The following is a 20,678-nucleotide window of genomic DNA, read 5'->3' on the forward strand; positions in this document are numbered from 1 at the left end:
TGCAATCCAGTGAAGTAACAAATATCACCTTTTCTTTATAATGTATACACCTATTTAGAAATTAACTTGAAAATGCTTTCCATTCCCTAATCAATTTCACTTCTCCTATTAATGAAATCCAGAAACAAATTTCCCCTCTTAAATTTTATTTCCTTTTCTTTTTTTCCCTGTGGTTTCCTCTTGGCTTTTCTTCTCTTCTTTCTTTTATCCTTTTTTTCTTTTCTGTTTTCTTTTCCCTCTCTTCTCTCCTTCTCTCCTTCATTTAGTAGGCAGCTTTGGGGTTTTGTGCACAGAGGTGCTGTGGAAAGCAGGGCTAGCTGTTAGATCAGGGGCACAAGCTATAGGGACTTGACAGTTCTCCAGCTGACTCCAAGGAATCTGAGTTCCTTTTGCTTGTATTTCCTTTGTGAAATGGGGGTCCTAAGGTATGACAGTTATCTACCATAAGGGGAGAAGGGTCGAGAAGGCTGACATTTCACATCTGAAAGGGCCCTACTTACCTTCTTAGGATGATTAAGCAGGCAGCAGAGACAAATTAGACACACAGTAAATGGGACTGCTGGGGCCTGGTTTCTGATTCTAGCACTGTCTCTGTCTATGACTGTGGCAACTCACTTCATTTTTGGATTGATTGGTACTACCTGATGACCACCTTTTGAAGGAGAAAGACAGGTCAGATCAACCTATAGTAGCCAGAGGAATCTAAGTCCAACAGAGTTATTATGATATAGTAGTTATGAATGTGGACTCTAGGGTAAGCCTAGATTTATTTGATGCTCATTCTTCTGTTTGTTATATAACTTTGGGAGTTTAAGAAATAGTTATATAACTATTCCTTAATTTCCCTGAATCTGCTAATTCTACCTCATAGTATAATAGCAATTAAGTAATATATGGAGAGACTTAGCATAGTGCCTCATCCATAGGTAATGTGCCAGAATGTGTCAGATATAGTTGTTTGTTAAATCCTTAATGCAGTTCTACAAATGAGAGAGATCATAAATTTGTGAGTGCTTTGCACATTGCTATACGAGGTTACAGTGTTATAGTTTGTCTTTTTTTTTCAGAAGAAAAAATATAGAGTTTTATTAACTGCCACACTGTTATGTTATGATACACTTTAAATGTGCAATAAGGTAACCTTTAAATCTGAGGTGGTCTTAAAGGTAACAAATGAACAGAATTTTAAATTTTTAAATAGGCGAACTGCCACAGTTATAGGTATGCATTTAGGAAAATTGTATAGCTCTTACAAGACCAGCAATGTAACTTTATTTTGTACATTTTTAATTGAAAATATAAATAATAATTAAAAATAAGTCTTAATTTATCATGATGTTGTCGTAACCAGAGCTTACTCTGTGAAAGAGGTTTTGCCACTTGCTTGAATCTAAGACTTTGCTCTTTTTTAAAAAAGAAAGAGGAAATTCAGGTAATATTTAATCTGAATACTGTCTTTAATTCAACTGAACAAGTTAACTATGTCCCTCTTTGTATTAAACGAATTTATGACATCAGCCTATTCCTATCATATCAAGGTGTGTTCACAGTGAATGAGGCTGTGGCTTCAGTTGTCACTCATCATATTTTGGCCAAAGAAGTCCTTATCATTTCTGGTTACTATAATGTCACTGAGTGATAATTACATCACTGTACAGGAGTTTGAGTCATCTCAGGTAAATTATGCTTAATATTTACCCTAAAGTCACAGTTCTGACCTTAGTGGAAAACAGAGTTTTATGAGCTCTGTGAAAATGACCTTAGTAATGACGGGAAGAGGGCAGCCCCAGGTGGGACATGACATGACAATTTCTTTCCAAAGTACAGATTCATAAATTGAAGTCATCTTGGTCTAAATAAAAACTGGGTGGAATGTTCTCAGTGAAACCTGATACCATGCAGGAATACATGAGTTCATTTATGGGATTAACTGTGGGAATATAATGAGCCTTTCAAAATATGAAACTTTAGCTAACTTGCAGATAGGAATGAATGCAATGAAACTGCTTTGGGTATTAGAATGGTCCCTGTGAGGGTTCTTTGGATCCTACAGAGGAGATAAGGCTTGAGGAATGAAGAACTAGAAGTATCCAAATTAGTTTATTGGTTAACTCATAGAATGATTGGGTAACTAATTTTTGAAATCTGACATCTTAGTTTCCAGGTCTGTGTCATAGAAGAATTATGTGTAAAGACTTCATAACAGCTTGTGCAAACTGTGATATGTGAATGTGTTATATTATCAGCACACTTAACTTTTCACGTGAGGGAAAAAACTTTTTCACAGGTATATTGTTTAAGGACATTGTAGTAAATCATATCTTCTGAAGTCTGATAGAAAGTTTAAAGTACTCAGCTATGAGTAGGACCCTTCCCAGGTACAAAGGCTCTCAGATAGCAGTTGAGTAGGTTTCAGAAAGTATGTATCTTTCTGCTTGTTGTGTGATGTGGCGATGATGATGGTGTTGGTGCATGTGCATGTGTATTTGTGTTGAAGGAATGACGTGAGTTTTGTTAGTGTTTGGATATGTGGCTCCTTAGTAGACGTTTTAAACTCTTATTTGTCAAAAGTAGTGATATATTAATTTTGCATCCAATGCCTATAGCATGTCTATTCACAAGAGGAAATAATCATTAGTCTAGAGATATAAAAGGCAGTTAGTAAATCTGGAGAAAATGGGTGTCTTCTTAGTGGTTTTCCCTTAAATCTTGTTGGATCAATCACAGATTTTCCCCTCTAAGGACCTTGCTGTTAGTATCACTGGGCTGAAGTCTGCCCTTTCTTTAAATAGCCATGGTGACTGCTTCTAAAATGTATATTTTTATGGAAAACAATAGGAAGGTTTGACCAGATAGCTGCAGAGCTGTTGGAGCCTGGACAGTGAAGAAATTTTAGAAAGAGTAAAAGGAAGGACATTTCATTTTGGATGAAGGAGAATTTGGCTACTCAAATATTGAGAGAGTTATGGAAACTGACTCCATCAAATTAAAAATCAGCTCAGAGAAAAAGAACTCTTGTCTCTCAGGAGATTACTTTAAAGGAGAAGAGAAGGAGAATCAGAGGAAGAGAAGCAGGGGTATTGAGTGGAATTAAAAACTATTGAGCTGATTTCTGGCAAAAGCTTTACTCAGAGATAGAGATTATTTAAATGGTATTATCATTTCTTTAAGTAGATGTTAACTTGTCATTGACACTATAAAATTGTTGTTCCAGGCTTTTCTATATGATTTTTGGACTTTCTGTTCTTTCCTTCTGGTGCATTGCAGCTGTGAGGTAATTGCACTAATATCAGTCAAAGGGGCATGTGCCTTATTTCTCTGAAGGCTATTTAGCTACAGTCCTTCTGATGTATTCATAGATTGTTTTAGTCACTGGCAGGAGGATCAGTCAGGACCTCCTCTGGATTCTTTGTTGACCTCAGCTAAAGTGGGCTGATGGTTGGCTTGTGCAGACATGTTGAGGAATGTGTGACCCCAACAATTCAATGAATTTGGAGAACTTGGGTTTTCCCCAAGGTACAAGTGACTCTCTGGTTTCCTTTCTCTATGGAGCAAACACAAATGCAAATCAGAGGAAGGATGTGTGGATGAGGGAATCTTTTCCATAAAATATACCATAAAAGATGTTTTCAGTTCCATTAGAAAGAAGGAAATGTGTCCTTGCTAAAATAGGAAGAAAAGAAGGTATAGAAGTAGCAGTTTAATAAGGAAATAAATTGCTCTTAAAGAGTTCATACATGTTTGAAAAAATAGGAATAACAACATAAAACAAGAAAGGTATGTCTGGATCCTATAGGTTTTCCAAAAGAACATCTGGCCTTTCTAAGGTATGATGATCACTAAACAAGGGAGATGCAGAAGAAAACAGAAGGAATCACTTTGATGTTTCCTTGCTTCCAGATAAGTGCTGGCAACTTCCTCAAATCAATGCATATTTAACTAATTTTCCATACTCCTCCCTTTCACCTAAGAGAATGCATAGCAACTTTCAGTTTTTCACTCTCTGATAGTCATCTCCAGTATATGGTTTCCTCTATTTTGAGAATGAGGAAGCACTGCACTTGCTCAAGCTTTTGAAACTTGGTGGTGCCATGTGACTTGCTAAGAATGTGGAAAGAAGCATTGCATTTCTGAGGATCAGCTTTTTTGATTTGCCAGGTTGACTAGTTCTGACTGTGGACTGAATACATGTCAACATATATGTTCTGTGCCAGAGAGTTGCACCCATATGTAGTGGACAGAACAAACTTGTGGACATTGTATGAACAAAAAATAAAATCTTTTTACATGTGCCATTGAAGATATGGAACTTTTTGTTACTACGCACAATCTAGCCAGTGTTGACCAGACATGCCATCTCTCACATGTGGCTCTGAGGTGCTGAGGCGGACTCACTGTGTTCCACATGGTGTCTTTAAATGTTTTTTTACGAGTCTACGTGGAATCATAACCTGATTTACAATCTTGCTGGCAAATATGACAAATAGACTATGAAATGGAACCATTAGGCAGGAATTATGGACTTACGTGGATTTAGTGTAGGAAAAATGGATGTGTGTTTGATGATGTTCAGCTTCTTTCCTCCTTTGGATTCTCCCTCTCCTCCCCTTTCATTGGTACTTTGGTCCCTATGCCCTGAAGATTCTCTGTGGACTTTTACAGTGCTGAGAAATTAATCACTTTTTTGCAATGTTGTTGCAAGTGGGAGTTTACGGGGAGACATGACTCTTCCTGGCATTTCTGCCTGTGCTAAGTTTCTGTTTATTTCTTTCTAAGAAATACTTCAGAATATTATGCATCAATAAAATTTGTTCAAAGGAAGCTTGTGTCTATATCTATGGCCCACATCCACATCCATAGTGCTTTATAATCTATATATATGTTTCCATTACTCATGCTCTCTCATTTCTCTCTTTAAATTTTTCTTTTCAAAAATCTTATTATGATGGGGGGAGAACAAAGGAGAAAAGAAGAATATAAAAATGTCACAGTGAATCCTACTAATCTGTATAATTAATATGCATTAATAATTATGATAAAAATATTATTATGGAGACTTCCATGACAGGGAGAAATGACTCAAATCAGCTTAAATGGTGAGATTGAACCAGCTCACAGGATAGAAAAGTCCTAGGAATGGTGTGGTGCAGCAGATCATGTCTCTGACCTGCCTTTCATAATGTCAGACTCAACCTGAGCATGCTTCTATGTGGCCACAAGGTGGTTTACCAGTAGTCCCCAGGGCAGTTTGCTTTCCTATTCACATCATATAGGAACCAAAGGGTCTTTCATAGGCACAGTCTCAGAAGGAGGAAGTTTCTTTCCTGGACCCTAACAAATGTCTCCTAGTGAGACATTGGTTCAAATCAAGTTGCTTGACCACACAGCCCTGTGCTCAGGGCAAGGGCTTTATTGATTGGATTGGCTAATGAATGGACCTTAGAATGGACTTAATCTCACCCCAAACATTTGGGTAAGATAATGGGAACTGTGATGCCTGAGAAAATCTTGAGGCTATTGATAAGCGCAAAGCTGGAGAGAGGCAATTGGGAAGTGGGATAATGCTTGGCAGAGTGACCTAGCTTTTGTCTCTACAGATTTACAAGAAAGTCTCTTTCTTTGGTCCTCATGGCTTCTTTTTGAGAACTGCAGGCAGGTCATTGAATGGAATTTTGACAGAGATTGAAACAATGTCCCTGTTCTGTATAAAGGAGTCAGAAAAGGAGAGTTTGGTAAACCTTCCTTAGAACTCAGTGGGAGTGTTTGCTTTTGACAAACTATTATGGTTTAGATATGTGGTATCCCCCAAAAGCTCATGTGTGAGATAATGCAAGAACATTCAGAGGTGGTATGATTAGATTGTGAGAATTATAACCTAATCAGTAACTTAACTCACTGATATGAATATGAATTGGGTGGTAATAACTGTTGGCTGGTAAGGTGTGGTTAGAGAAGGTATGTATATGGGTTTGTGTGTGCCTTTGGGGTGTATATTTTGTCACTGGTGAGCAGAGTACTTTCTCTGCTTTCTGGTGATACGTCTTGAACTGAGTTCCTCTGCCACATCCTTCCTTCCGCCATGATGTTCTGTTCTGCCTCACCTTGGGCCCAGAAATATGGAATCAGTCAACTATGGTCAGAACCTCTGAAACTGTGAGCCAAAATATATCCTCTCCATTGTTCTTGTTAAGTCTTTCAGTCACAGGAATGAATAAACTGACTAAAACACAAACAAGCAACTGAGAAAGCATAATGAGCATATAAAACACTTTTTTTCAGAAACCTGCAGGACCTCAAAAACAATTTTGTGTTTCTTTTGTGATCCATTTTCCTTATTCAAAATGACAATAGTTATTTTTATGATGTATCAGCTTCCAATGGGGATGGTTCATCCTTCTATTCTATGCAAGATAAACTCATTCTCTAATAATGAAGAAAAGAGCAATCTAAGGAAAGAAATGGACCTGTTCTAGTGTTTGCCTCCCATAATGGTTCCTTCCAAATACGTCACAAATATTAATTAAGTCTCCCAGCCTCCCTGTGTAATGAATACCTGTTTATACAGATTGCAGTAGACAAATTCAACTGATCAAGGCCCTTTCATGGATTAATCTTAAAGACAAGGGCCTTGGCTATTGGGGCTCATGGCTGTAGTACTAGCTACCTGAAAACATTGCCATTTAGCTTCTCTCCCTTCCCAGAGGGGAGAACATGCACAGTCAAGCAGAAGCAAATGTATTTTGTTTCTGTTTTCTGCCTGGCACCCATTTGCATAAGTTTAAAGGACACTGTCTGATGAATTTACTAAGACATGGAAGAAATGGAACAATATGACCAGCAGAAGGGTGTGGTTCTCCTGTGGCAGGAAAGTGAAATAATCATTTAAGATCTTCACATATTATTTACAGGTGCCTCAGAGTGTTCTAGTCACTGTATTAGCCATTCTATGGGATTTTCAAAAATTTTTTAAACAGACAAAGACTATGAAATTATAAGGGGCTTGGATAAAATGATGTACTCAAAATCTAGAACTAGTCCAATCTTTTGGACACTGGAGGGTTGTAGCAACTCTACAGAGGAATAAGATAAACCCCTACCTTACCTTGTTGAATGTAATTTTCAGTAGGAGATTCATAAAAACTTGATAACTATACTGTAAGCAAAAGGTGACAATGTGATAACATTTGTATTTCAGTGTGGAAAATCAGCAAAGACAAAGAAATCCTCTGACTGAAAAAATTAACTTTCTTAAGTGTAGCATTGAAACCTGGACCTAAAAGCATTATTAGGATTCAGATGAGAGGAAATGAGGAACAAAGGTATACTGGTAACTAGTTACAGAGTCCCAGAGGTGGGAAAAGTACTTCACAGAGAAGTAATCATAATCACCTGGAGAACAAGTTTTGAAAGAATACCTTCAGGATGGGAGTAACTGGAAACAAATGCAGGAAAACATGAGTGGTCATCAGTGTAGATTTAATCCAGAAGGAATTGCAGGCCACACAGAGGCTTTATAAGTTTTGTAGCCAACACTTTGGTCATAGAATGTCCCTTCGAAACCATGTTAGAGTCAGAATGCTAGTCTTGCTGAACAACAGCCTGAGGCCAGGCTAGTCCTCACACAGGTGGAGCTGGCCTCGTGTGCTCAGGTGTAGGTACGTGAAAGGCTCTGCTGCCAGCAGTGGCGAGGACATCAGGAGACAGGCTCTTCAAGCTATGGGCAAGAGAGGGAGGAGGACGAATGTCTTGGAGGCAATGTGGAGAACCCAGTGACCCTCTGAATGAGGGACAGCATAGAGCACAAGGGTGCTTGAGATTCCTGCTGAGATACCCAGAGAGACAGCCGGGTAGAGAGCTCTGAGAGCAGGTGATCTGAGTCCTCCCTCCCAGCCTTGGATTCCTTCGTCTGTGTGGTTTGTAGGCAAGGCTTCAGGGAAAATCTCAGTCCCCGCATCTGTAGAGAGGAATTGGACGAGTCCACATTTGCTGATGCAAATGCTTAGGCAATTAGTCAATTAGTAATGTAGGATGTCCTGTAGAAGATAAGCCTTCTGTGGTTAAGTGAGACTGAGAGCCTGCAGAATGAATTTCACTCTGCAAGTCACCCTGTCCAATAACACATTAAAAACTTGGAGAGTTCTACAGAAAGGTAGTTTTACTCTCTTAACCCAGTATTTCCCAAACTTATTTGATCATAAGAATCTTATTTATTTTTCTTCTGTGCTATGCCTACTGACTTTCTGTGAAACACTTTGGGAAATGTTGGACTAGTTCCTTCATAGGTACCTTTCCACTTTCATGGTCTGCTTCTGTGTTGCCTCTGAAGGTGTTTCCTCCTGTCTTGGATTTTATAAATCTGAAACAGGTTTATACTCCAGCCTTTTTGAGTGAATTTTTCTCTCTATAGTAGAGGATTGGCTTTTTCTCACAGTGGAGACAAGGAGTTCTTTAAAAGTGTTTTTAAAAGAGCTTAGAGATCCTCTGAGGAAAGCAGTCCCTGGGGATTTGTCATATGACTTCATTAGACACCTTGTATGCTAAGGAGCGATCAACTTCATCTTCCAGTTTGGAATCATCACTTTTCTAACTTACTCTATTAACCAGGAAAGAGCTGAGGGTTTTTTTTTTTTTGCATCTGTATATAATATAATTTAACCTAGCAAAAAAGACACTGATTGTCTGTCCCACAGGACTTAATTAACTCCGAGCTTCATGGTGCTCCATGGAAATAATAAGAAAAGTAAAAGTTCGAATGTTCCATACCTGTCCACTTCTACCTCTAGTGCATAATGAGATGTCAGGAACAGTGACACTGATGAGATGTATAAAAGATGCTGATTGCAGGAAGCGGTGAGCTGCTTGCTTAGCTCCTGAGAGCTCTGGCTAGGCTGGAAGAACCACGGTGAGCAGCCTTTGCCTTCTGATTACAATTTCCAAACTTCACCCCACTCACCTCCCTGCCACTTGAGCAGTGGTTTTGTTAACCTTTAGCTCTGCCTTCTGCACCCTGGTCAGATGTGATGACAATTGTCACGGGGCAGATGCCATGTTTATTACACTGCCTGTAGCAAATCCAAACTGGTAGTGGAGGATTCTACCAGCCAGCCCTCAGGGGAGCCCATTAAGAAATTGCAAGGCTAATAAAAATCATGCTGGATGAAATTGCAATCCTCTGGTGCCACTCTGTGATGGGTTGACTCTGGTTTTACATTTTAATGGGGACAGGAACTGAAGGTTTGAACCAGGACCCTTGAACCAGCTGTACTGAAGGTTGTACCTTCTTAAACCAGAGCTGTAACAGGCAGCCAGAAGATGAGCTTGCTTCTCTCTTTGTGTGAGGTTTCTGCACATTTGAGATAGGAATTTATTAATATTTCTGATACGCTAATAATGCACTGCTCCTGGAAGAAAGCCTCACTCTGCCACAAATCCTGGGGCATGAAATTTGGGCCACAGTTAGAGTCTCCCTGCCGCTCAGTGAGGTTTTCAGTGCCCCACCCAAGGGGAGTCTTGAGAACACAAGAGTCTTGGTAAAATTGCCTCAAACTTTCCTATTCTGGTGGTTTCTTGACAAGGAAATTGTGAGGCAATAGAGAGAACTGTCCAGCATTCAAAGTCATCTTCATACCATGTCCACCTAATCCAGGGATCTCTAGGTTTAGAAGATGATTCTGCATTCTTTTGCTGCATCTCTCCTGCACACAGAATTCATAACTTTACTTGGATAAATGACTAGTGTTCAAACATTAAAATGAAACAACCAAATATATAATTGCTGCTTGGGGAAGATTGAGGAAAATAGAAGGAAAAACACAATAGAATATTCAATACCAGGTGTGATGTCCATGACAGAAATAGATTCTGTATTTTATTGTAAAAATGTTCTGCTAGTATTAAGAGTAATAGAAAGAGGTAGCATTAATTGCATGCTGACCCCTTGTCAGAATTGTGTGAAGCACTTTATCTGAACTACACATTTAATAATCAAAAGAAAGCTGTGAAATGATTACTCTTCTTTACATGATCAGAGATGGTTTGCATCTTGTTTCAAGACACACAACTGCTAAACGTCAAGTGGAGATAGAATAATTTTAGAACCTATACCACTACTGCTAATTTTATTTTGAAAAAATTTCAAAAAAGGAGGAAGAAAACCTGTTCTCTTTGTAACATTATGCAAGATAAATAAATAAAATATGATACAAAATTTGTGGAAGTAGATCACTGGGTAGTGGGAAACTGTGAATATATTAAAACTTACCTTCTGAACACCAGTCATAACTGTGAGCGTGGATCTAGTTCTGGGCACTCATTCACCAGAGTTCCTGCCTGCTTCTGCCTGTTTGTGGGCATTGTCCTCCCACTTGTTTTCTGGACTCTTCCAGTTAGAATTTCTGCCTCCTCTACCCTTATGCTCTAACAATTGTTAAGTGGAGCGTGTGTGTGTGTTGTGGTGTGTGTGTGTGTGTGTGTGTGTGTGTGAGTGAAAGAGAGAGAGTGTTGTTGGGGCCTCATATTTACATCTTCTCTGGAACTACTGTAACAGCAGACAAAGTTTTGTTGAATGAATACCTGAACAAACATAATTAAAATTTGTCCTCATGTGCGCCTATATGGTTCCATCTGTTTGAGACTGAAGCTGGAGGAATACTTGATCCCATGAATTTGAGACCAGCCTGGGTGACATAGCAGGACCCCATCTTAAAAAAATATGTTGTCTACATTGAAATCAGTTTTACCATGAAACTTACTGAAACTGTAGACATTGAGGGAAAAAAAAAAAAAAAAAAAAGGATCATACTCTGATCAAATAAACAAATTATTCCCAGGATGGTTTTACTTTGAAATCTTTTCTACTTCAAATGAAGACATTGTGGTGTCCAAAACCAGAATAGTTTTGCCATTTGCTCTCTGGAGCTTTCTGCAGGTTGCAAAGATGCAGATAAGCTTTACACTGGTGATTTTCAGGGTATATTCCTGAACTATTTTAATAAGTCTTGATAAAGTGAGTAATATTTAGTAGAAATTCTTATTTTGCAGTATAGAGAAAGCCTTGTAAGTACCCTCATGGTAATGGAATGGGTGACCAGATCTGTAGTTCCAGGATGCTTGGTTTAAGTTTGCATGTTTTAATTTTGAGGGGAATGAGACAATGCTTCTTGTAAAAAAGGGATGAGAGGTACTGGTATGGAAGATACAGATGTTTCCTGATGTTTAGATGATTGTCAATATATTGCCCCATAATTCCAACTTCCCTCTTCCTAACACTTTGCCTTCTTCACAATGTTATTTCATTGGTTTAATGCAAGAAAAAATTTAAAAACCACTTGCCATGTTATTAAAAAGGCACATGCTTAGAGTAGAAGATTTAACAAGAGATCATTGAAAGAGAAAAAGAAAAAAGAAAAGAAAAATTCTCCTCCATAATTTCAGCATCCAGTTGCTTTGTCCCTGGCTAAGAATATGTTGGTTGGCAGTATCTCAAGTTGTTAGACTTCCCTGGCATCTTTATCCTGCAACCCATAAGCTAGAGACTGTGGAGATGGCAGTTCTTGATTTCAGTGTCTACAGGCATCAGATGAAGAAATATAATTTGGTGAAATAATTAAAAGACATTCTCTGTACATTGAAATTTGGAAGAATTCTAAGTTTAATGCTAGCAATGATGGGGGTGATATATTTATTTCTATGTCTATGACTATGTAACTATCCATAAAATCCAGCAAGACTATTCTAAAGATATTTTGTTCTTTCTTAAGAAACCTTTATTTACAGCATCCTGAGAAATTGACCCTTTTCTTTACAGAGCTATCTCAAGTGAAGCAAGTGCAGGTACATCACAATTGGCCTATTTAAGGCAATACACTTATTGGGGATTATTTTTTCTTATTTATTCATTCATTCATGTTTGTGGTGCTAAGGATCAAATCCAGGTCCCTGTGCATGCTAGGCAAGTACTGTACCACTGAGCTACATCCCCAGCCCATTATTTAACATTTTAAATGGACAGTTTGAAATATAAAAAGTAGAATAGTATAATGAACTCCACACACCTATCACCCATCTTCAGCAGCTGATTTCTTTACCTTTTTAAAAGGATGTTTAAATATGAACTATTTTATAGAGTTTGTTGTTCTTCGTAAAGGGGACTCTGCTAAGGAGAATCTTAAGGATAATGACAAATTTTGATCTGGGGATCTCATAGTAAAGTATTTATTTGAATTTATAGAAGACGATGCATCCACAATTTAGATGAAAAATCAGAGCAAAATACATCTATAAATGAAGTTTTACTATAATCCCCTTTCATTTTCTCTTACTTTTATGTTTCTCTCTTCCATTCTGCTCCTTTTAAAGATTTAAATTAATAAGATTTAGAACCTCTGTGCTATATTTGAGTTTTAAAACAGATTTCTTAGAGATCCAAATAAGTAAAGTTTTAGCCGTAACTTTGCAGATCATTTTTGTATCAGGGATAGTTTATACATGGTAGCCCACTGAATTCTATTGCCAAAGCAGATTTTCATTAACTTTAAGGCAAAAGATAGTAGTTATAATACATTAAACAATTGTATGTAACAAGCGTATGGCGTATAAGTATTTTTTCTACATTATTTTCACAGCACTGTGGATTAGATATTGGTAGCTCCATTTGGCAGATAGGGAAATGAATGCTTCAAAAACTAAACACACGTCCAAAGCCTCAATAGCCTCTTGTGTTGGAGCTGGGAATTTGAAATACAGTCTGCCTAACATTACACCTTCTCTTAGCCATAATGCGGCCTAATGAATAAGTAACTAAAAACGATAGTGAATGAATGGCATGTCATGGGTAGGGAGAAGATGAGGTGGGAAAGGTGGGGTAGAATAGAAAATAAATTTGAGTTAAATCAAAAGGAATATTTAGATAAAATATCACATCTAGTGAAATAAGAGCAACGCTGTGTGGGTTCACTTTAACTGCAAGGACATCCTTGTATTTACTAAGTAACAATAGAGTTTCTATTTTATTTTGTCAGTTTTTACATAAAAAGATTCTTTTTATAGCCCTTAACTGTTTCTCTGACCCTGAAATATGGGAAGCCTCTGAAAGAGGGGAGGGGCTTCACTCATTCCTATCCTGAGTTAGTATGAAAAGATGTCTACAGGAAGGAAACAAAGAAATATGCCAAACAAGAAAAGCAAAAGGACTCGGGAGCAGATATTATCAGTGCTGGGAGAGGCAACATCTGCACAAGGTTGTTAAGATGTAGCTAGTCAAGATGGCCGCTGCAGTAACCACAGGCTATGGAGGAGATAAATGGTTGACCCCAGCCCGTGTCAGGCTAGGATTGATGCCACTATCAGCCCTAGTGCCTTCCCAATGATTTTTTAAAAAAATCTTTGATAGAGTGTGTTATCTAGTTACTGGCACGAGGGCAATAGCCTGGAGGGGTGAAGGAAAAGGAAAGAATAAAAGGTCACTCCAGGAGGACAATCTCTGTCGGACTAAATGAGAAAAAAGGATCTGGCTCAAAAAGGGAGGGAATAAATAAATAACAATAAAAGCGGCTGCTAGGTGCATGGGTGGGATAAGGGAAATTGCTGTTCCTCTCTCACTTTTTCCTCTGTCTTCCTTCCTCCTTTTCCCCTCCCTCTCTCTTCCCTTCTTTCTTCTCTCCTTCTTCCCTCCCTCTCTCCTATCCTCCCTTCCTTCCTTCTTATTTTAAAAAGCAAGTTCTCTTTCAGCAGGGGTTGGGTGTGTTAGCAGACATAGTTATAGATTATTTTCCTCTTGAACTTTTGTAATGATCTGATTGGGATTGTTAAGTCTTTTCTGTAAATCTCTAGAAGAGATGAAACGAAAGGCCTTAGTGAGCCCCCTCTCTTCCTGTAAGATAATAGTGATTCAAGAATGAAGGGGGGGGGGGAAGCAAAACTAAAATTCCTCCAGGTAATGGAAAATATGTCTTTCTAGTATGCCATCAATAATTTATTTGTGGTGAATATGCAAACTCAGTTCTTCAACAATTCCTGTCTTCCTCCCCGCATGCATACACACACACACACACACACACACACACACACACACCCCACACACACACCCCACAGGTGTGCCCAAGTGCACGGTGTTTTTCATATGCACCTATATATACTTCCGAAAGGGCAGGAATAAAATTCCTTTTTGCTGGGTATTGCTGAACCAACAGAATTTCTATTTCATTGTAATAGGAACTTTAATTGGCTCCTTTTAGTTTTGAAACAAGTTTTACAGAGTAAAAAGGAAATAGGGAGAGCTGAAGTAGTATTTTTATCTAAAAGAGTACAGCTTTAATTAGTTGAATTTTCCATTTATTTGATCTAGGAAAATTTAGGTGTCCCCTACCCTGACTCACAGAGTTTTTGTAGAAGGTAAAATGTTGGGCTATAGGCTGAAGTGGATCCATAGTATGCATAGTCTCTTTTGAGAAGAATTCTACTGTTATGAATTGGTCCTCCCATTATGTTAAGTGAAATAAGTCAAATTCCAAAGGTCATATTTTTTTTCTCATATGTGGAAACTAGAGAGGATAAAGAAAAAAAAAAGAGAGGGGGGGAGGATTTCATGAAAATCAATGGGAAATCAGTAGAGGAAAGGAACCCAGTGATGGGAGGTGGTGTGGGAGGAGGTAAGTGCTGGAGAGTAATATTGGCCAATTTATATCGTTATCGTACATGTATGAATAGGTAACAAATCCCAGCATTATGCACAACTATAATGCACCAACAAAAAATGTGGGGGAAAAGAAGAAAGCATTGGTCTTCAAAAGCAACTCTGTGAAGAGTAAAAAAAATAAATAAATAAAATTTTTTTCAGCAGATTCCTTTTCTGAAGCCATAGGATTTTAGCAATGTGACTCCCTGGCCCTGTGACATTGTTCTCACTGGTCAGTGCTGTGCAAAGTCACCTTCAGCATCCCTTCCCCTTGAAAGGCTTCATAGTAGCAGAAAGAGCACGAGGCTTGAGGCTGGAAGATGTGAATTTTAGTCCCTGCCAATACTTCCTAAGTATTGGATCCTGGAATTAATTTCTCAGAACCATAAATTTCTCCTCATGTATGTGGTGACAACAGTGCTTAACAATAGCTTCCTGCAGTGATTTTAAAGTTTAAATAGGTCTTCAGGTGTGAAAACCATCTGAAAGTACTAAAGCACTACTCAAGCCAAAATGCTTACATCAGTGTGGACTACAGTGGTATATGGTAGTTATATTGGGTTAACTGTCACATGGCCAAAATGCCTGCCTAGAACAGTGTGATGTAGGGTTTGCATAGTACAAAAATTAAACAGTAATTCTTAGAAGTTTCCTTAGGATTATTTAAAGTGGGAGCAAGATAGGAGAATGAAATTGTAAGGATAAATGATGAATATATAGCATGTAGTTTTTGCACTTCTACTAGTTTCTAGTTGGCAATGTAAAACAATATATGCTGTGTACTTTTATATCATGAAAAGGTTTAAGACACAAAATTTAAAATTAAAGTTTATTTTGTAAAGTTTAAAATAAAAAATAAACAAAAAAGAATCTGTCTCTTTTATCAATATGTAAATCAGATATAACAAATACATAGATCTTCAGCGTACCATTCATGAACATTTGTTTATACCAGGAAGTCCATTCCTATTATAGTCAAGGCAGGACATTTTCATTCCCCAAGGAAGCTGATTTTGCTTTCATTGCTGATTTCATTTTATTTTGCATAAATGGTGATGCCAAAGCTAATAAATCTTAAGAAATTTATTATTTTCTTTTTGTTGTTGTTTAAGGGAAGGAGTGAGCAATGATATTAAGCACTTGTTATGTGTGAGGCTCTGAGTTAGTTTTCACAGACATTAATTAACTCAGTACAAGAACCCTTGGAAAAATCTGCATTTTATGAATAAAGGGTTGAGCTTAGAGGAATCCAGGTGACCACCAGTGGCCACACAGTGAGTATAGGGTGAAGTTAGGGTTTGAGTTTGTGTTGCTGTCTTCAGGGCCTGTTTTCTTCAATTGGCAAAATAAAACAAATGCAAAGATTTGGGAACTTGAAAGTCTTCTGTGGGATCAGAGAAATACTGAAAGTCCACATCTTCAGAACAAAAAATCTAAAGAAAAAGAACTTATCTCCCGTGACAGGAGCAAACTGTATACACCTTCTTATTGGAGATTTAGTCTAATTTGATCATCTTTCTTTTTCTGAGGGTGCATTTTCTCATCATTTCAGATTTGTGAAAACTTTCCTATTATTGATGCTAGTTTTGATATTGCTTAAGGACATGGCTACACGTGTCTGAAAGCAGAGCCCTGGCTTCACCTCTTTCCAGGGTTTTGTCTTCGGGTGTGTTACTCTGTTCCTACAAGTCTCACTTTTCTCATTTGCAAATAAAGCCAGTTGGATCCTTATAGAGTTGTGGGGTGTAGCAGGTTATAGAAGTGAAAGGTTTAATGTGGTGCCTGGCTTCTACTAGTGTCCAATCAGTGCTTATCATTATTGTTGCTGTTTTCATTTTGGCAGCCTGCCTTCATACCTGAGTGCTATCGTTGTTCTGGTTTTCATATTGATATTTTTCAAATCTACATACATCTATTTAATGTACTACCAAAATAGTAGGATCTGAGTGGGTGACAAAGCAGTCAGATTCTGAGACCTGCCATGCACACGTCTTGTCCCCAGGTCTCCAAGGAATCCTCAGCCTTGCTGGCTGGTGCCCTATCCTGATGCCCTCGTGTCATCTGTGCCTACTACCATGCTTAGTTCCTGTTCTTTACTTTTTTTCTGCTAAATTATATATGTGTCTCAGGGGCACTCCAGGCACCCAGTACTGTGCCTGGTTATTAAAGGGTACTGCACCTCTATTTGTTGTATGAGTGGCATTTCCAAATTTCATTTCTGGACAAAACTCCTGATGATGTCAAGCATTTTGCCAGTTTTAATGTTTTATAATATCTCAATTTCCTGTTTTCTTTGGGGAACCAGAAATGCTTCAGGAGTGAATTTTCTAGGTAACTGAAAAATTTCCCTTAAAATATTAAACCTCGTTTATTTTGGATATTATCTCCGAAAACATAGTGAAGTTTTTTTCTGCCCTGTTAACTGATTAGAGGTAGTGGTATCAAAAATTCATGCTTCTGGATGATCAGTATCAACCTCAGTTAATTTGCCTTTTAAAAGTAATACTTGGGGCTGGGGATGAAGTTCAGTGGTAGAGCACCTGCTGGCATGGACAAGGACCTAGGTTCTATCCTTAGCATCACAGGAAAAAAAAGGTGAAAATAATACTTTTACCCTAAGTCGTAGCACTGAAAGTGCCAGAAAGGGTTCCTCACTAAATGATCTAGGACTGTATTGACAGACTTCATTCCTTTCTGTGCTATTGGACGGCAAGCCTCATGTCTGGGTACTGTCAACAGCCCCTACTTCCTTCTAATTGGTCCTTCACAAGCTGACAAAATAAGAACATTTAAAAAATATATATGCAGAATAAGAGTAAAAAGACTGAGTGCTGCCTTGAAAGACACTTTCTGAAGGCATGCATAAGGTTTCCTTTTTTTTTTTTAATAAGGAGGTACAGAGTTTATATCCTTTCATAAAGTGTTAACATTATTTTCATAAAATTATAAAAAAATTTAGAATATAGAACAATATGGAATTTTATTTGGGCTTAAAAACAAAGGTAGTTCAATAAATTCCAAACTTAATATCTTATATACACTTTTTTCAGAACATAAATAAGAAATGTGAAAACCAATTATCAGCTGAGAAAGAAATCAGACTACATATTTAAAATATTTTATCTGAAACTGAATAATTTTAGAAATTTATGATACATTTACATAATATTTAGATAAATATGTACAGACAATGCATTAGAAAAAATTAGAGAAAGTGATCAACATAAGTGAGAGGAATCAAAGGATAAACCTGAAGTATATGGTAAAATACATTTTTAAAAAATGAAAAATTTTAAAATAATTAAATAAAACAAATTAGTGATATAATTATCAACAAGAAAAAAACTGATCCTAAATAAGGTTTCCTGTATGAATGCTGTGACGTATTCCCCTCCCCGCATTGCTCACTAGTCATCCTCATGACTGACTAAAAGATTGGCTTTGTTGCTCTCCACCAGCAAGGCCTAATATAGCTGGGAGTGTAGTGTAGCTCAGTAGTAGAGCACTTGCTTAGCATGTGCAAGGCCCTGGATGAATGACCCAATATGATATTTCCATAATACCGGAACTAAATGCAATTACTTACATTTTTGTTTTTTATTTCTAACTTAAAAGGTAGTTATAGGTATACATGTTTCCCAAGTAAAATTCTTTGTATTTATTTCATTAAATTTTATTTCACTATCTCACTTTTATAGTCAGAAATATGCTGATTAAAAATAGTTGATGTGATCTGTGCTATTTGTTAATTAGAAACTAAAATACACTCTGATTCATTTTTAAAAAAATTTTAAAGTTGTAGATGGACACAATATCTTTATCTTATTTATTTATTTATTTAAATATGGTTCTGAGGATCAAACCCAGGGCCTCACGCATGCCAGGCAGTCATTCTACCCCTGAGTCCCAGGCCCAGCCCCAGCCCCAGCCTCAGCCCTGCTCTGATTCATGAATGGTTACTGTAAGCTATTTTTGAAAGGATACTACTCGTATAGCTTTTGGAGATAATTTGGAGGTCATATGGCATGTGACAATAAAGGACCATTTAAATATTTTATTTGGTATCTTAAAAGAAGTTATAAGCCAATGGTTCTTGTTATTTGTATGGGAAGAATATCCAGTAATAACAAAAATATCTTTGGAGGGAGTCCAACTTCCTGCTTTCCCCTTTTTTCTCCTCTATGTATGACTCTGAGTCATTTTTGTTGATTTGGCAACCCCTGGGGGCCTTTTCTCCTTTGTGTTGGAAAGGTGGCTCAATCTTGGTTTGGTGAATGAAAACCTGGAGATTCTGTGTTATTTCCAGTTCACAGATCCTGAACTTCCTTTTCTTTGTAAGTGAGATTTCCTTTCCGTTCCTTGGAGGCATCCCAGATTAGGCTATAATTTCTGCTTTTACTTTTACTTGGTCCAGAAATGCCTCTGGCAACGGATACTCCTACCTTCTCCAACAGAATACTGGCTTCAGGGAAAGGATAGTGGCTCTGAATTTCATACTGATATTGGCATCCAGGAGTGTTCAAGGTCAAGACACTGTACACAGGATCACTGCACATGGAACGGTGCTTATAGGACTGTGCCATGAAGTTCAGAACGATGGCTCCCCTTGTCTCATGACATCATACGGGTGAAAACTGACAACATGTAAATGTGTGTCAGAGCAGGCTCTTGTAAGTATCCTTGTATTTGAAGCTCATTCCCTCTGTTTTCTTTCTTTCTCAAATAAGTCAGAATGCCTCAAGCCTTCTTTGTTAAGGAGTAAAGCATAGAGCTCCCCTCTAGGCCTGCCTCTTGGGGAAACCACTTAGTTAATAATGGATTCGCTTTCATTCAAAGAACTGGAATTTTAGCTAGCAAGAATCCATGCCATTTCCCCAGCTTCCTTGATCTAATCACTGTTTTCTTCTGGATAATTTCAATGGCATTACCAATAAAGCATAAGTATTTTCATCTTGAGCAACAGCTGGGGCTGAAGTCTCTGTGATCTTGCTTCATTTTGCCTTGTGGTTAGTCTTTTTGTCATAACTTAGAGTTTTAGACCTTCCCATATAATCCAGGTTGCTGTAGAGCAAAGAACTTCATTAATGTTTTCTTCCTAGGCTTGAAAACAATTAGAACAGTGACTAGAAAGAGTTAAGAGGACCCCCCAAACCCTGGAACCACACAGACATCACAGAACAGGGATAGCAGGTAAAGTGGTTGCTATAAACACTTTCTCTTGAAAGCTGTGTCTTTTCAATAAACACACTGTTAGGCCCTAGCAAAATATTTCCAGTTGACTTCATGGGTGGTGCACTGCTAGAAGCTGTTAGCTCATGCTCGGTTAAATTTCAAATGTCAAAGCTCATTAATAGTGATTTTAGCCAAAGACAGCTTGTAAGGAGCTGTGCAAACTTAACTTCCTCAAATAAAATGAGAAGAAAGATGACCATTTAACATTGCTTTTCCTCCCTCCCTCCTCATGTCCCTACTTTCTTCACCTCCGCTTCAAGTTTATTTTTGGTTTTATTGACAGTAGGTTTCAAGTTTATATTCCACATTTCCCTTAATTTGCCTTGTCCTTTTATCCACCCCCCTCCCTTGGGAAATAGGCCTATTACAAAGGTGTTGCGACTTTTCTTTGAGTTTTAGGAGGAATGTGTTGTGTGTTTGAAGCAGGCCTGGAGGAGTCTGTGAAAGTGTTAAGGCAGAAGGTTCAGCTTTTGAGAGAAACACACTGTGATATGATTATGTGCTCAGATGCCATTTGCCAGCCCTGTCTGAATACAAATGTAAAAGGAGATTCCGTTTACACACACTAATGATGTTTCAAACTAAAATACTAGTCTGAAAACTATCTCCATTATTTGTAACATGGTCACTTCTCACCACTGTGGTTACCTGGAAAATTAAATGAAAAAAAAAAGTTTCTTTGAACCTGGTCTAAATTTACTTTTGCAGTTGTCACTATGACTGAACCCCACTGCTGTGTTAAATACCGTGATTAACTAATTAATGATTGAGC

At 37.8% G+C, this 20,678-nt stretch overlaps 1 protein-coding gene and 1 long non-coding RNA gene across 11 annotated transcripts in view; both read left to right on the forward strand.

Annotated features, from left to right (window-relative positions):
- Positions 1–20,678, forward strand: part of PKHD1 (PKHD1 ciliary IPT domain containing fibrocystin/polyductin) — a 448,592-nt gene that overhangs the window by 88,345 nt on the left and 339,569 nt on the right. The window lies entirely within an intron of this gene.
- LOC306665870 lies at positions 1,417–19,220 on the forward strand. The gene is made up of 3 exons (XR_013765128.1): positions 1,417–17,541; positions 18,035–19,008; positions 19,089–19,220. It is a non-coding gene; the product is annotated as an uncharacterized lncRNA (long non-coding RNA).

The sequence above is a fragment of the Sciurus vulgaris genome (genome assembly GCF_902686455.1).
Source record: "Sciurus vulgaris genome assembly, chromosome: 7".
Lineage (NCBI taxonomy): Eukaryota > Metazoa > Chordata > Mammalia > Rodentia > Sciuridae > Sciurus > Sciurus vulgaris.